The sequence below is a fragment of the Ornithorhynchus anatinus genome, chromosome 6 (assembly GCF_004115215.2).
Source record: "Ornithorhynchus anatinus isolate Pmale09 chromosome 6, mOrnAna1.pri.v4, whole genome shotgun sequence".
In the NCBI taxonomy this organism is placed as follows: domain Eukaryota; kingdom Metazoa; phylum Chordata; class Mammalia; order Monotremata; family Ornithorhynchidae; genus Ornithorhynchus; species Ornithorhynchus anatinus.
In genome coordinates this window covers 577,035-593,310 of record NC_041733.1, presented here as the reverse complement: position 1 = coordinate 593,310, position 16,276 = coordinate 577,035, and the positions used below count along the sequence as shown (strand labels likewise).

The following is a 16,276-nucleotide window of genomic DNA, read 5'->3' as shown; positions in this document are numbered from 1 at the left end:
GCCGCTCAGACGTGGCTCTTGGTTCCTTTTCGGCACTGCACTGGAAAGCCCTGACCAAAGACTCCCTGTTTTCCTCCCGGCAGTACACTGGACCGTGCTGACAGAAGACTCCTTTGTTCCCTCCTGGCAGTGCACTGGACCACACTGATGGAAAACTCCTTGGTTCCCGCCTGGCAGTGCGCTGGACCGCACTGATGGAAGACTCCTCCGTTCCCTCCCCACCACCCACCCACCCTCCAGTGAACTGGACAGCGCTGAAGGAAGACTCTTAGGTTCCTGCCTGGCAGTGCAATGGACCGTGCCGATGGAAGACTGCTTGGTCTCTGCCCAGCTAGTGAGGGTGATTAACCTCCCCATCCAACCTGCTGCAGAGTAAAGTGTTCCCAATAGACATATGGGATCTAATTATCCTAAGTGGTGGCCTGCACACCCAGGAGCTTATTCCAGAACTCTGCACACAGTAGGTGCCCAGTATAGAGCTCTGCACTCTGTAGATAACTGATACGGAGCTCTAAACACAGTAAGCACTAGGTTCGGAGCTCTGCACTCTGTAAGGTGTCCATTACAGAGCTCTGCACCCAATAGGCACCTTGTACCGAACTCTGTACACAGTAGGCACCCAGGACAGAGGTCTGCACATAGGTGTCTAATACAGAGTTCTGCACAGAGTAGGCACTCGGGACAGAGCTCTGCACTCAGGAGGTCTCCCGTACAAAGCTCTGGGTCCATTAGGCGCTTCGTACCGAGTTCTGCACATAGTAGGTGCCTACTATAGTGCTCCCCCTGTCTCCAAGTTCCATTTAGCACCTCCTCACTGTCCTTCCTGGGAGCAGACAGCATTTGGGAGTTTCAACCAGCCGAGGGTGACAATTGGAGACATTCAGCAATGTCTCAAGGGGACCTTCCTCCAGGGAACGGAGTGGTTCTGACACGTCAACCCCGTATCCTGAGCAGTCCTCGTCGTGGCCGGCCCCTGTGGGGAGTGACCATCACGACGGTCATGGGGAGGACTGTGAGGGGAAAGGGGATGATGGTGAACATGTTGAGGAAGCTGGTAGTGATAGCAACGGTGAAGATGGGAGGGAGGCTGGTGGTGGTCATGATGATGGCGAAGATGGGGCTGACGCTGGTGGTGATGTTGGTGATGGTGAAGGTTGTGGTGGTGCCAATACTAGTAATAATGACAGTGTTGAAGGCAAAGATGGCGATGATGTCGGTATGTACCTTTCTGTCCCCGACTCTCCCCTCCCCGTCCCTGACCCTTCCCTCGCTATCCCTCACTCTTCCTTCCCCTGACTCTCCCCTCCCCATGCTTGAGTCTTCCCTCTTCATCCCTCACTTTTTCCTCCCCACTCTCCCTTCACCACCCCTGGCTCTTCCCTCCCTATCTCTGGCTCTCCCTTCCAACCCTTACTCTCTCTCCTCATTAACCATCCAACACCCCTGACTTTCTCTTCTCCTTCTTTTACTCTTCCCCCAGTGACCCAGCACGGATCATCCAACACCCCTGACTCTCCCCCCTCCATCCCTGACTCTCCCCAGTAACTCAGCACATAGCATCCTACCCCCCTGACTCTCTTCTCTCCATCACTGACTCTTCCCCAGTGACCATCACGGATCAGAGAGAAAAGTTTCTATGTAGGGTAGGCTTTTCTCTTCCATTAAGAGATGATAGCTGAGAAACAGACACTGTCATTGCATAATGATTTCCTGGAGGCACGTAGGTATTCCAGAGAAGCCTGGGAGCTTCTCTCCAGCCGGCCCAACGGCCTGACCCTTTTCTGAGATTCGGTTTCAAAGCTGGCCGTTTTGGCAGATGGGTCAGGGAGCCCGGGTCACCTCCTCTGATGTCTGCCGGACCGGGGGAGTGGTCGGTCTTCTCTGCCTCTTATTCCCATCCGCCCTCCGGGCACAGGGAAGCCACGCTGGATGCTCGAGACCTCTGCTGACTCTGGAGGCAGCGGAACTCAAACATCGCTTTGGAGCCCGCTTCCTCCCTTCAATTTTCCCAAAGCTGAAAATACGTGTTCACCTGCAGGAGCATAAAAACATCCCATTATCCTGCCGACATTTCTAAGTGGGATCACGGGGCTTTCCCAAACAAGCTTCAGGCCACAAGCCCGCGGAGTCTAGACAGCTGGTGTCTCCCAGGAGATGTGAAATATTTCTTATGTCAATTCCCCATTATCTGTGACAACGGGTCCATGAAATAGCTCTACATCAAGGAATAGCATTCTCATTTTACAGATGAAGAAACTGAGGCACCTACTGACCTGGAATCATATAGCAAGACAGTGGTCCCGCCAGAGAGAAGACTAGCCTTTGAATTCATTGACTAAGACCCAACCCCATCCACATATGATCCCGAGATCATGAGAAACATGGTGGATGATCAGGACAAGGCAGTCGAGACAAGGCAGTCTCGACTGCCTCCACGGGCCCAGGGACACTGGGAGAAACTATGGGCTGGCTGCCCTCCTGGACACCTACCTCCAAGGTTAGGGATGGCCCAGTCAACACCCCTGACCCCAGCCAACACCCCTGACTCTCCCCTCTTCATCCCTGACTTTCCCCCAGTGACCCAGGATGGACCCATCAGGTGCCCCGACTCTCCACTCTCCATCCCTGACTTCCGCAGTGACCCAGCAGGCATCGCAATCTATTTAACTGCTCGGAAGGAGTCCGATAGATTCATGGCTGAGAAGCTAATGGTGGAATGCTAGAAGGAAAGTTAAGAGAGGGTGGGGGAGGATGGGAGACCACTCTTTCATTAAGCTAGTTAATTGCCCTAGAGTTTTTTTTTCATTCTTAATTCATGGCATTTATTAAGCGATTACTTTGGAAAAACGGCATGCAGAACACTGTGCCGGGCACCTACGTAAAGGACCCGGCCGGAGCCTCTAAGAAGCTCACCGTTCACTTGAGAAGACCAGTAAGACATAAAATGAATGGTGGCCGGGGGCAGGTCAAGAGGGTCAAGGGGGCCAGCTGTGGGTTGGGTGGGTTGGGCGATCTCCCTGCTCTGGTGACCTTGCCAGATTGTCCTTGACACCCACCACTCCACGACTCCTAGACCCTTCCCCAACTTTTCACTCCCCCCCAACTCCAGTTCTACCCCCCTCCAATCTCCAGCCCTTCGACCCCAGTCCCTTCTCAACCCCCAAATCCTCGACCCCAACTCCCAACCCCCATTCCCATTCCCCCGCCCCCGCCTCCCAACTCCTTTCCCCCAACCTCCAGCTGAACCCCCTCAGCCCCTCGCCTCCGTTCTCCCCGGCCCCCAAACTCCTCGGCCCCAGATCTGTGAGCTGCCCACCTCCCAGATCTGCCCACCTCCAGACCCCAGCCCCTACCTCTCGTCCGTGCCCCTTCCCTTCCATCCCCAGCTCCTCGCCCCCCTTTCTCCTCCCCCGGTTTCCAGATCTGCCCATCAGAGAACCCAGCCGCTCGCTCCCGACCCCAGCCCCCTCCCTTTTCAGCCGCGGCTCCATCCCAGCGTCGAGGCGGGCCTCGGTCCGACCACCTCTCTGGCTGCTGGCGGCCAGAGGGTTAACGCCCCCGCCCGCCGGCCGCGGCCCGACCCCTTCGCTTTCCAGCTCCGGCTGAGAAATAGTCTGCAGGGAGATTTCGTGCAGCGACCCCCGCCAACGTCTCCTCCTCGTCCTTCTCGTCCTCGTCCTCCTGCTCCTCCCTCTCCTCCTTTTCCTCTCCTCCTCCCCTTCTCGTCCCCCTCTTCCTCTCCTCCTCCTTCTCTTCCTCTCTTCCTCTTCCTCTCCTCCTCCTCCTCCCCCTCTCCCTCCCCTCCTTCTCCTCCTCCTCCTCCTCCTCTCCGCCGCCGCTGCAGCCGGTGCGCTCGGTGCGGACCCTGCAGCCGGAGCGGTCGGAGCAGGCGGCCGAAGATGCTTCCTGAGCTCTCGGGGATCGGATCGGCCACCGGCACCGCTGCGGTCCCGGCTGGGGGGTGAGGAGCCGGAGCAGCCGGAGCAGCCGGAGCAGCCGGAGCAGCCGGAGCAGCCGAGGAGACCCTGCGCCGCATTCCCAGGCTCCGGCCCAGGTAGGTGTCGGGCCAAGGACGGAGGCGGCCGTTCGGCCCGCGGAGCCTCGGCTCCTTTGTGCGAGGCCGAGGGACCCCCCAGCCCTCAGCCGGGCGCCCCATCTCCCCACCGTCGCCCTCTCCACCGGGGAGGGGGTGTCTGACCGCGGCCTCAGGGAGAGAGGGGGGCTGGCCGGTCCCGGGTTGGGCGGGGCGGGGGACCGCGGGATGGGACAGCTGGCCGGTCCCGGGGGTGGGGGGGGGAGTCTGACCGCGGGATGGGGTTCGGGCCGAATCCGGGGGGCGGGGGGAAGGTGTCTGACTGCTTTCTGGGGGTGTCTGACAGCAGGTTGGGGGTGTCTGACTGGAAGCTGGGGGTGTCTGACCGCGGGCTGGGGGTGTGTGACTGGAAGCTGGGGGTGTCTGACCGCGGGTTGGAGGTGTCTGACTGCAGGCTGGGGGGCTTCTGACCGCGCGCTGGGGTGTCTGACCGCAGGTTGGGGTGGTCTGACCGCGGGCTGGAGGTGTCTGACCGCAGGCTGGGGGCTTCTGACCGCGGGCTGGGGGTGTCTGACCGCAGGTTGGGGATGTCTGACCGCGGGCTCGAGGTGTCTGACTGCAGGCTGGGGGTTTCTGACCGCGGGCTGGGGTTATCTGGCAGGACCGGCGTGGGGAGGGGTCTCGACTGCGAGTTGAGGCGTCTGGCCGGGGGGTGAGGGGGCGGTTTTGACCGTCACCCCGCCCAATCCGCTAGGGAAGGGTCCAGGGCCCCTACCCAGTGACGGTGAAGGTGCGAATGCGGCGGGCTCTGTGGGCGCACGCAAAGTTAGCGCACGGAAAGGAACGGGGCTCTCGCGGTGGCCGCCTCTCTCTGAAAGATGCCGGGGCGAGGAAGGGGCGGGGAGGGGCTCTGTCCTGTTACGGGGGAGTCCGTGTCTTTATCGAGGACACTCTCGGGGAGGGGGACGAGGCGGGCCGCGGTTTCGGCCGACTTCGCCAACAAGTTTCCCGCGGCCCGATCGGGGAGCGACCGCGGGCTTCTCTTATCCGGGAAGGGTCAGCCCGGCCGAGCCCGGGGTGGACCATCCTCACCCACCCTTCCTACGCCTGCCCGAGGGCCCAGCAAGCTTGTCTACTCTCGGAGACCCCCGTCCCCCACCCCCAGCCGCGAAAAATCGTATCAGGGGAGGGATCACTGCAGACCCCCCCCCCCCCCCGATAGTGTGGCTCAGTGGAAAGAACCCTGGCTTGGGAGTCCGAGGTCATGGGTTCTAATCCCGGCTCCACCGCTATTCGGCTGTGTGACCTTGGGCAAGTCACTTAACTTCTCTGTGCCTCAGTTACCCCCTCTGTAAAACGGGGATTAAGACTGTGAGCCTCATGTGGGACAACCTGATTAGTTTGTATCTACCCCAGAGTTTAGGACAGGGTTTGGCATATAGTAAGCGCTTAACAAGTACCAACATTACTATAAACTAGCAGACACCTCTCCACGCCCCCCCGGATAAACCGGCTCCCGCCTCCCCGCCGCCGGACGGACCGGCTCCCGGCCCCTCTTTCGGGCCGCCTCGCGTGGGGCGCAGAGTCTGCGCTCGCCCCGGATCACCCACCCGGCATCGCCACCCGCTCCACGACCCCGGCCCCGCCGGGACCCCCTTCCCCGCCACCACGTCCCGAGGGGCCGGCTCCCGGCCCCCCGCCGGCCTGCGGGTGTCCGCACAGACGGACCGCCTCGGTCCGCACTGGCCGGTTGAGCTCGGCCAAGCAAACGCGGTTGACGGGCAATCGGGGAGTCGACCGGTCGTTGACCTGTCCGGCTGGCCGGAGCAGCCCGTTGGGGGCCCAGACGACGCGAGGCCGGTCACCCGGTCAGGCCCAGGGTCGCTGAAAGTCACGTTGGTGAGGAGAGGGACTGTCCGATCGTTCCCGCCTTCGTTCTCTCCCTCCTTCCTCCCTCCCTTCCCTTCTCCTTTTCTCCCTCCCTGCCTCCTTCTGTCCCTCCCTCCCTCCCTTCCTCCTTCCCACCGCGGCCAGATTGGCGGAAGGGCCCCGGGAGTGGGGAGTGGGGAGATTGGGGGCGTTTCCCCCGAAAGGCTCCCCAGCAAAGAGGCGCTGCCTCCAGATGACTCCATGATGAATCACTGCACGTTCTCTCCGGCGGAAAAGCAGTGGACGGAGCCGGGGAGGGGACGACGGGGGGCGGCCTCGGTTCCATCTGGTCCAAGGTGCCCGGAGAACGTGCCTGTGGCTCGCCCCAGGGGTTGGTCCGAAGTGGCCCGGCTAGCGTGGGCGCTGAGAAGGATAGGGGGTTGGGGATGGAGGTTGGATAGACGGGGGAGGTACTGGGACCCATAGTAAGGCTGGGGGGAGGGCGGTGGATAGGGATAGTGGAGCCAGGAATGGGGGGGGTCGCTGGAACAGATACTAGGGCCCAGTGGTTGTAAGTGCTGGAACGGATAGTGGGGACGGACCCTGAATTATACATTCCAAGCGCTTAGTACAGTGCTCTGCACACAGTAAACGCTCAATAGATACGATTGAATGGATGAATAGTGGAACCAGGAGGTGAAAGTTACGAGACAGTCCTCCATCAATCAGTCGATGGTATTTAATGAGCACTTACTATGTACAGAACACTATACTAAGCGTTTGGGGCAGTAGAAGAGAATTAGCCGTAGCAGGGTCAGGGGTGGACCGGGACTGATGGCGGTGGGAAAGGTGGGGCTGGCCAGAGAGCTGAACTGGGGATGCTAAGACTGGGGAGACGGAGGGGCCCGAGATGGACTGGGGCATCTCGGAGGCAGAGTTTGGGTCTGTGGAGGGCATGCCCGTCAACGGGTAGGGATTGTCTCTGTTGCCAAATTGTACATTCCAAGCGCTTAGTACAGTGGTCCGCACATAGTAAGCGCTCAATAAATGCTACCGAATGAATTGAATGAATGGTCGAGGCAGAGAAAGCTGTGTGTTTGGAGTGTCGACCGTTGCCACAATTCTGGCAGCCACATGAGCTTGGCCAACTTCCTCAAACATGAAAAACAGCCCAGAGAGAACCTGGTGCTGGTCACCACTCTAGACATTCATCCTCATGGTCAGAGATGGACATCCAACACCCCTGACTCTCACCCAGTCACCCAGCATGGACCATCCCTTGACCCTGGACCTTGACACCCCTGTCCTTCATAAGTAATGGTATTTATTAAGCACTTACTGCATGAAGAGCACTGTACTAAGCACTTGGGAAGGAATGAAGACAATAGAGTTGGTAGACATGATCACTACTCACAAGAAGCTTACTGTTTAGAGAGGAAGAGAGTCATTAAAATAAATTACAGGTAGAGAAAATGGAAGAGTATAGGGATATGTACATAAGTACTGTGGGACTGAGGACGACTATCACGTGCTTAAAGAGTACAGATCCAAGTGCATAAACGACACAGAAGGAAAGGGAAGTAAGGGAAAGTAGGGCTTTGTCAGGGAAGGCCACCTGGAGGAATGTGATTTTTTTTAGAAGCATTTTGAACTTGGGGAGTTTTTCAAGAGTTCAGTAGAGTGCTCTGCACACAGCAAACGGTCCATAAATAACATTGTTGATGATGATGATGGTGATGGCGGTGATGATGGTCTGTTAGATACGATGGGGGAGGAAGTTCCAGACTAGAGTGAGGATACGGGCTAGGAGTTGGCAGCGAAATAGACGAGATCGAGGTACAGGTTGGAGTTAGAGGAGTGAGGTATATGGGCTGAGTTGTAGTAGGATATCAGTAAGGTAAGGTAGGAAGGTGAGAGCTGACAGGGCCTTAATGCTGATGGTAAGGAGTTTCTGTTTGATGTGGGGATGGATGACCACTGGAGATTTTTGAGGAGCATGGATTTGTTTCATTTTATTTTTTAGAAAAATGATCCAGGCAGAAGAGTGAAGTATTTCATGACACTGAATACGCAGGTTGAATAAGAGAGATGAGTAAAGCGTGTAATGCCAAGGTTACGGGCTTCTGCATCAGTGAGGATGGTGGTGGTGTCTTCAGCGATGGGAAAGTCACAGGGATGACGAGACTTTGGATGGGAAGATGGGAGTTTTTATTTTGGACATGTAAAATTTGAGGTGATGGCAGGACAGCTAAGTAAAGATGTCCTGAAGGCAGGAGGAAATGCAAGCCTGCAGAGAGAAGGAGAGACATTCAGGGCTGGAGAAATAGATTTGGGAATCATCTGCAGAGAGATGGTAGTTGAAGCAGTAGGAGCAGATGAGTTCTCCAAGGGAGTGGGTGTAGATGAAGGATAGAAGGAGAAACAGCACAGGGTCTTGAGGGACTCCTATAGTTAAAGGGTGGGAAGCAGAGGAGGAGCCTGTGCTAAAGGCTTAGAAGGAGCAGTCAGAAATACAGAAGAGAACCAGGAGAGGACAGAGTCAGTGAAGCAAGCAATCAATCATATTTATTGAACATTCACCTTGTGCAGAGCATTGTACTAAGCGTTTGGGAGAATACAATATAACTGAGTTGGTAGACATGCTCCCTGGCCATAAGGCGCTTATCATCTAGAGGGGGAAAGTGAAGGTTAGTTGTTTCTAAGAGAAAGGGGTGGTTTACAGTGCCGATAGCAGCTGAAAGGTTGAGGAGAATTAGGATGGAGTTGGATTTGGCAAGAAGAAAGTCACTGGTGAGCTTAAAGAGGCATTTTCCACGGGTAGAAGCCAGAAGCAGCATGGCTCAGTGAAAAGAGCACGGGCTTGGGAGTCAGAGGTCATGGGTTTGAATGCCGACTCTGCCACTTGTCAGCTGTGTGACTGTGGGTAAGTCATTTCACTTCTCTGGGCCACAGTTACCTCATCTGTAAAATTGGAATGAAGACTATGAGCCTCATGTGGGACAACCTGATGACCCTGTATCTACCCCAGCACTTAGAACTATGCTCTGCACACAGTAAGCGCTTAACAAATACCAACATTATTATTATTATTAATGCAGGGGGTCAAAGAGATAATTGGAGGAAAGAAGGTGAAGGCTGCAGGAATAGACAACTCACTCAAGGTGTTCAGAAAGGAATGGTAGGAGGGAGATGGGACAATAAATGGATGGAGTCATGGGGTCAAGGGATGGTTTTTATGGATGGGGATCTCTCCCTCTCCATCCCTGACTCTCCCCCAGTGACTCAATATGGATAGTCTGAAACCCTGATTCTACCCTCTCCATCTTTAACTCTCCCGCAGTGACCCAGCACAGACCATTTACCACCCTTATGGAAGGCTAAGAGGGCAGGGAAGAGAGCAGGGAACTGGGAATCAGGATACCCCAATTTTAGTCTCAGCTCTGCCCCGGCCTATTGTGTGACCTTGGACAAGTCACCTAACCTACTTTGGGCCTCTGTTTTCTCCTCTATCAATTGTGGGTAAGAGCTCTGTTCTCCCTCCTTCTTAGACTGTAAGTCCTTTGTGGGACAGGGACTGTGTCCGATTTGGTTATCTGGTATCCAGTGCTGAACACAGTGCTCAGCATAGAGTACAGAATTCTCCTAGAATTCAGGAGTTATGTTCTTGAAAAAGTTCATGTTATAGGAAAACCATGGGACAGCAACCACTGATCCAGTGGGGATCAGTGGCATGAATGGTTGAAAATTGACACTGTGACTTTTTTTTTTTTTACAAATTCTTATAGCACTGTTTTGTCTTCCACAGGCAGAACACTTTATGTCATTGCCACCCAGTACTATTGTACATCATGGCCTCTCGTTACTGTTTTAGAGAAGCAACATGACCTAGTGAAAGAGCCCGGGCTTGGGAGTCAGAGAACCTGGGTTCTAATCCCAGCTCTGCCACCTACCTGTTGTGGGATCTTGGGCAAGTCAATTAAGTTCTCTTTGCCTCAGTTCCCTCATTTGCAAAATGGGGATTCAATAGCTTGTCTCCCTCTTCCTTCGACTGTGAGCCCAATGTGAGACCCGATTATCTTGTATCTGCCCCTGTGCTTAGTACAGTGCTTGGCATATGGTAAGTGCTTAACAAGTACCACAATTATCATTATTATCATTACTATATGAAACCAAAGTTGCATATACACCCAGAAACACACCTCGCTGCCTAGTGCAACATGGTTAAGTGTGACAGGGGCGGAGAGCGTCTCATCTTTCCACCCTGACCGATATCACACGTGTGCACGCGACAGCTTCCTCCCACCCCATCCATGTGGGGATTATGTCCTTCCAGGGTAGACTGACATGATAATAATAATCAATGTTATTTATTAAATACTTACTATGTCAAGCACTGTGATGAGTCCTGGAGCAGAATCAAGATCACCAGGCGAGACAGCCTCTGTTCCACATGTCAAAATGGGAGGGAGAACGTGTATTGAACCCCCATTTTACAGGTGAGGAAACTGAGGCATAGACAAGTTAAATGACTTTCCCAAAGTCACACAGCAGGTAAGAGGGACAGTCAAGATTAGAACCCAGGCCCTCTGCCTCCTAGCATGCTCTCCTTGCTAATGAGCCACCTTGCTTTTCCCACTATCCCCAGACCACAACAGCTGTGGTTTCTTGAGGCCAGGGATCCTTCCTGCCTCTCTCTGTCCTGCAGAGCACTTCCCCACAGAACTCAAACCCGGAGCTGCAGCCTCCGATGCCAACCCAGGGCGAGGGAGGGTATGGACACCGGAGCAGGAGCGAGCGACCCTTTCTGACCTTTGATCGGCCCCGGGCGGCCTGGGACGCTCTTGGATTTGGGTCCTGGAGATGCTTGGTCATGTTGAACGTGAGTGCCGGTCCGAACCCTCCCTGCCTCTCAGGGACGACGGTTCAGAGAGGTAATTGGGCAGACAGGTTCCATCTGCTTATCCGCCAGCTTGTCCTGAGGGCTCTGGTCTGAGTGTCTGCTCTTGCTCGGCTCCCTTTCTCTGCCCATCATCGTCAAACATCATCAGTGTGTGCTGGGAGCCTGCTGCGGGCAGAGAGCACTGGGCTGGGAGCCTGCTGGGGGTAGAGAGCACTGGGCTGGGTGGCTGCTGGGGGCAGAGCACTGGACTGGGAGCCTGATGGGGGCAGAGAGCACTGGGCCTCGGTGCCTACAGGTAGCAAAGTGCTGCAATGGAGACCTGGTGGTGGCAGAGCACTGGAATGGAGGCCTGCTTTGTCCATTGGACTGTACTGGCTGCCTGCTGTGTAGTGTTGAACCAGACACCTAATGTGTTGTACTGGCTGCTGTAATGGATGCAAACAGACACGCGCCCTCAAGCACACTCAAAGACACACACATCCTCAGACATAGACACAAAGATACATGCAGATACAGATGCACACAAGCACACACACAACCATTTATTAATAATAATAATAATAATAATAATAATGTTGGCATTTGTTAAGCGCTTACTATGTGCAGAGCACTGTTCTAAGCGGTGGGGGAGATACAGGGTAATCAGGTCGTCCCACGTGAGGCTCACAGTTAATCCCCATTTTACAGATGAGGTAACTGAGGCACAGAGAAGTTAAGTGACTCGCCCACAGTCACACAGCTGACACATGGCAGAGCCGGGAGTCGAACCCATGACCTCTGACTCCGAAGCCCAGGCTCTTTCCACTGAGCCACGCTGCTTCCCCTAATGTAGACGCACACACTCGCCTTGGTGTGTTGGGCCTAACTACCCTCTCTCCCCTAGAACAGGTCTCAATTCTCTATACACAGTAAGTGCTCAGTAAACACAATTGATTCATCCTCAACATGAGGCCCATTTGCTAGGCTTCCCTGCAGCTGCTTCAGGTGCTGTTGGGATTTTCCTAAGAAAATGATTTCTTTTGAAAGTTAGTGTAGCCCAATGCAAAGAGAACAGGCAGGGAGCCAGGAGAGTGGATCTGCCACTTGTCAGCTGTGTGACTGTGGGCAAGTCACTTAACTTCTTTATGCCTCAGTTACCTCATCTTTAAAATAGGGATTAACTGTGAGCCTCACGTGGGACAACCTGATTACCCTGTATCTACCCCAGCACTTAGTACAGTGCTCTGCACATAGTAGTTGCTTAACAAATACCAAGATTATTTATTATTATTGTTATTCCTAGCTCTGTCCCTTGACTGCTGGGACCTCAGTCAGTCACCTACCCTTATTCACTTACCCTTATACTTATTCACTGCAGCGTGGCTCAGTGGAAAGCGTCTGGGCTTGGGAGACAGAGGTCATAGGTTCGAATCCTGGTTCTGCCACTTCTCAGCTGTGTGACTTTGAGCAAGTCACTTCACTTCTCTGGGCCTCAGTTACCTCATCTCTAAAATTGGGATGAAGACTGTGAGCCTCATGTGGGACAACCTGATTACCCTGTATCTACCCCAGCGCTTAGAACAGTGCTCTGCACATAGTAAGTGCTTAACAAATACCAACATTATTATTATTACCCTCTCTGTGGCTCTGTAAAATAAGATTTTACTGGCTCACAGTCTAAGAGAGAGGGGCATCTGCGATCTTATCATCCAGAGGCAGGATAAGTGTCTGAGCTGATTAGCACCTGAGCACAGGGCTTGGTGGTGATCAATCAATCGATTATATTTATTGAGTACTTACTGTGTACAGAGCACTGTACTAAGCACTTTGGAGAGTACAGTATTACAGATTTGGTAGACATGTGACCTTCCCTCTATGAGTTTTCAATCTAGAGGTGATCCGTGCTAGCTACCATTTCACCAAAGCTATCTGAGGGTGTCACGTGTGTAATATTTTGTGGAGGAAGAGGAAAACGTGCCTGAAACAGGAGTCCTTGTGATGGGAGAGGGGAGTGGCTAGGCCAGTGGAAAAATAAGCCCCATGACCTAGTGCAGAAAGACCGGGCCTGGGAGTCAGAAGGACCTGGGTTCTAATTCCGGCTCTGTCACTTGTCTGCTGTGTGACCGTGGGCAAGTCACTTCACTTCTCTGTGCCTCAGTTATGTCATCTGTAAAATGGGGTTAAGGTTGTGAGGCCCAAATGGGACATGGACAGTTCCTCCCCCCCGATTAGCTTGTATCGACCCCAGAGCTTACTACAGTGTCTGGCACATAGTAAGCACTAACCAAATACCGTTATTATTAAATACCATTTTTAAAAAAAGCTCCCCCCGCCTCCGCTCTTTCGGGCAGGGGGCGGGACCAGCTGGGGGAGGATCTCGTTGAGGGGGCGGGACTAGCCTAGAAGGAGGAGGCTCAGGCCAGACTGCGTCTGGGTAGGCTGTCAAGACCAGGCGAAAGTTGTTCTTTCTGCCCGAGTTTTTTTTCATAGCGAGGGCAGCCCCAGCCCCAGCCCCCTCCCCTTTACTCCCCAGACCCCCAGCCCTCGCTCTCCCGCCTTTGCTCCCTGCCACTTAGCCCCCTGCCCCTTCGCCCCCGTCTCTCGGCCCCCCGCCTTTGTCCCCTGTCCTTCGGTCTCCTGCCCTTCGGCCCCTCGACCCGGCTCCCAGCCTTTGCCCCCTGCCCCTCGGCGTGGCTCCCCGATTTTGCCCCCCGTCCCTTCTCCCCCTGCCCCTCTGCCCCCTCTTCCTCCATCCCCTGCTCCTCGGCCTGGCTCCCCGCCTTTGCCCCTTGTCCCTTCGCCCCCGTCCCTTGGCCCCCCGCCTTTGTCCCCTGCCCCTTCGCCCCCTGCCCTTTGGTTTCCTGTCCCTCGGTCCCTCGGCCTGGCTCCCCGTCTTTGCCCCCTGCCCCTTAGCCCCCTGCCCCTAGGCCTGGCTCCCCGCTTTTGCCCCCTGCCCCTTCGCCCCCGTCCCTTGGTCTCCTGTCCTCCGGCCCCTCGACCCTGCCCCTGGCCTCCTGTCCCCCCACCCCACGTCCCCGACCCCCGACCCCTCGAAGCGCGGCCAGTTTAGGGCTGGCCGAGCAGGCGTGGCGGTGGACGGGTGCGGACCCTGCGACAGGGATTGCGGGCGGCCGGAGGTAAATGGGAGCGGCCGCTGCTCGGACCTGATTCGGCCCGGCTTGCGGGGCCCGGACAGGGCAGCCTCCGGCCGGACGGCGGGGCAAAGAGGGGCCAATGAGGCGGGCAGAGAAGCCAGGGAGGGGCGGGGAGAGAAAGAGGCTGAGGCGTCTCACACGGGATGTCTGGGATCGTCTCTCTTTATTGCTCTATTGTACTTTCCAAGCGCTTAGTACAGTGCTCTGCACACAGTAAGCGCTCAATGGTCTTTATTGAGCGCTTACTGTGTGCAGAGCACTGTGGGATGTCTGGGATCGTCTCTCTTTATTGCTCTATTGTACTTTCCAAGCGCTTAGTACAGTGCTCTGCACACAGTAAGCGCTCAATAAAGACGATTGAATGAATGAATGAATTAGTTCCTCCCCCAGGAAATCTTCCCCGATCGACTTCTCCTTCCTGGTCCTGTCATTCCCTCAGCCACCTTCTTCAGGAGGCTTTCACCGATTGACCCCACTCCCTACCCCCACCTTCCTGGCCATAATGGCTCCGCGTGGGATGGGAACGTGTCTGCCAGATCTGTTGTATTGAACTCTCCCAAGCGCTTAGTACAGTGCTCTGCACGTAGTAAGCGCTCAATAAATCGTGATGATGATGATATTGGTGGTAGTTGCTTCCCCCTGTTTCTCTGGCACTAAAGCTGGACAGGGGATAGGCTGAAGAAGTCAGTCCATTTTAGAATTCAAATCTTTACAGGGTGGTCAGCTGCCTGTGGGTGTGTCTTTGAGAGTGCTACGTGTGGGTTGTGTGTGTGTAGGGGGTTGGGGGGGAGAGCCTGTCTGAGGGGGGTTGTGTGCCTATGTATGCATGTGTTCGGGCGTACATGTCTGTGTGTGAGTGGATATGTGAATGCGTGTGTGCATGAATGTACGTGTCTTTGTGCGTGAATAATAATGATGATGGTATTTGTTAAGCAGTTACTACGTGCCAAGCACTGTTCTAACGGCTGGATGTATTTGGATGTACGTGTGTGTGTTGATTGTCGTGTTCCTGCCAGAGGAAGCCGGGGAAACATTTTCCAGGACAAACTTCACCCCTCAGCCGCCTCTCGGCTCCAATGTGAGACAATGAATCAGCTTGGAGCTCGGAACGTGCTTCCGGGGTCTTCCACTCCCCTTCGCGCTCCTCAAAGGCCCGTCGTGCTCCCCAGACCCCCGCCTTTAGCGCTGCTCACCTACCTGGCCCTCCCATTGTTTCACCGACTCTCCTCCTCCCCATCCCTTCCTCTTCCCCATCTCGCCCTTCCTCCTCCCCTCCTTTCCTCTTCCCCATCTCCCCCTTCTTCCTCCCCCTCCTTTCTTCTACCCCATCTCCCCTTCTCCCTCCCCTTCCATTCTTCCCCCTCTCACTCCTCCATTCTCCTCCCCCTCTCTCCTCCCTCCCTCCTTCCTGACCCTGCGGGGAGGGGGACCCGTGGGGTTCGGTCTGCCCCGAGCCAGAACACTTCTCTCCCCCTGGACCCCGCAATGACCAGTTCGGGGGAGGGGGGGGGCAGTTCTGTTTTACTCCGCCATCTGTCTCCCCCGATTAGACTGTGATTATCTCTATCTGTTGCCGAATTGTACACACTAAGCGCTTAGTACAGTGCTCTGCACATAGTAAGCGCTCAATAAATGCTACTGAATGAATGGAGGGAGAGGAGGCCTTATCCCTATTCTACAGATGAGGCCCAGAGACAGCAAACGACTTTCCCCGGATCTTCAACCTTCCTCCTGCTCCCCCACTCCCTCTTCTTCTCCCTCACCCCCGTTCTTCCTCTCTCACCTCCCCCTTCACCCTTGCCCCCTCCCGCCCATGCTCCTCTTTTCCTCCCCTGCCCCTTTTCTAGAGAAGCAGCGTGGCTCAATGGAAAGAGCACCGGTCTGGGACTCAGAGGACGCGGGTTCTAATGCAGACTCCGCCACTTGTCTGCTGTGTGACCCTGGGCCAACCAGCTCATTTCTCTGTGCCTCGGTTACCTCATCTCTCAAATGAGAATTGAGACTGTGAGCACCACGTGGGACAATCTGATTACCTTGGATCTCCCCTAGTGCTTAGAGCAGTGCTTGGCACATAGTAAGCGCTTAACAAATACCGTTATTATTATTTCTGACGAGGCCTCCACCATCCCGACTTTTTTCTCTCCGCCTTTGAAAAGAGGCAGGGCAGGGACTAATCCCCGGATTACCTGGCTCCTTCCTCCCTCGAAAGACCTACCCGAGGCGGCTTCCCCACGGGGCCGCTTCAAACGGGGGGCGGGGGTCGCCCCCTCCCCCAGGCGGACCCTGGCCAGGCGCCTCCGGCAGCAGAGCCGGCTTCGGTCCGCAGCAGCCAAGCGTGAG

The 16,276-nt window shown here is 55.3% G+C and overlaps 1 protein-coding gene across 1 annotated transcript in view; it reads left to right on the top strand.

Annotated features, from left to right (window-relative positions):
- Nucleotides 1-3,805: 3,805 nt before the first annotated feature.
- HTR2C (5-hydroxytryptamine receptor 2C) overlaps nt 3,806-16,276 on the top strand; it is a 77,368-nt gene continuing 64,897 nt past the window's right edge. Inside the window, exon 1 of the mRNA XM_039912436.1 lies at nt 3,806-4,054. The gene's annotated coding sequence lies outside the window, so the exon portion shown is untranslated. The remainder of the gene's footprint in view (nt 4,055-16,276) is intronic.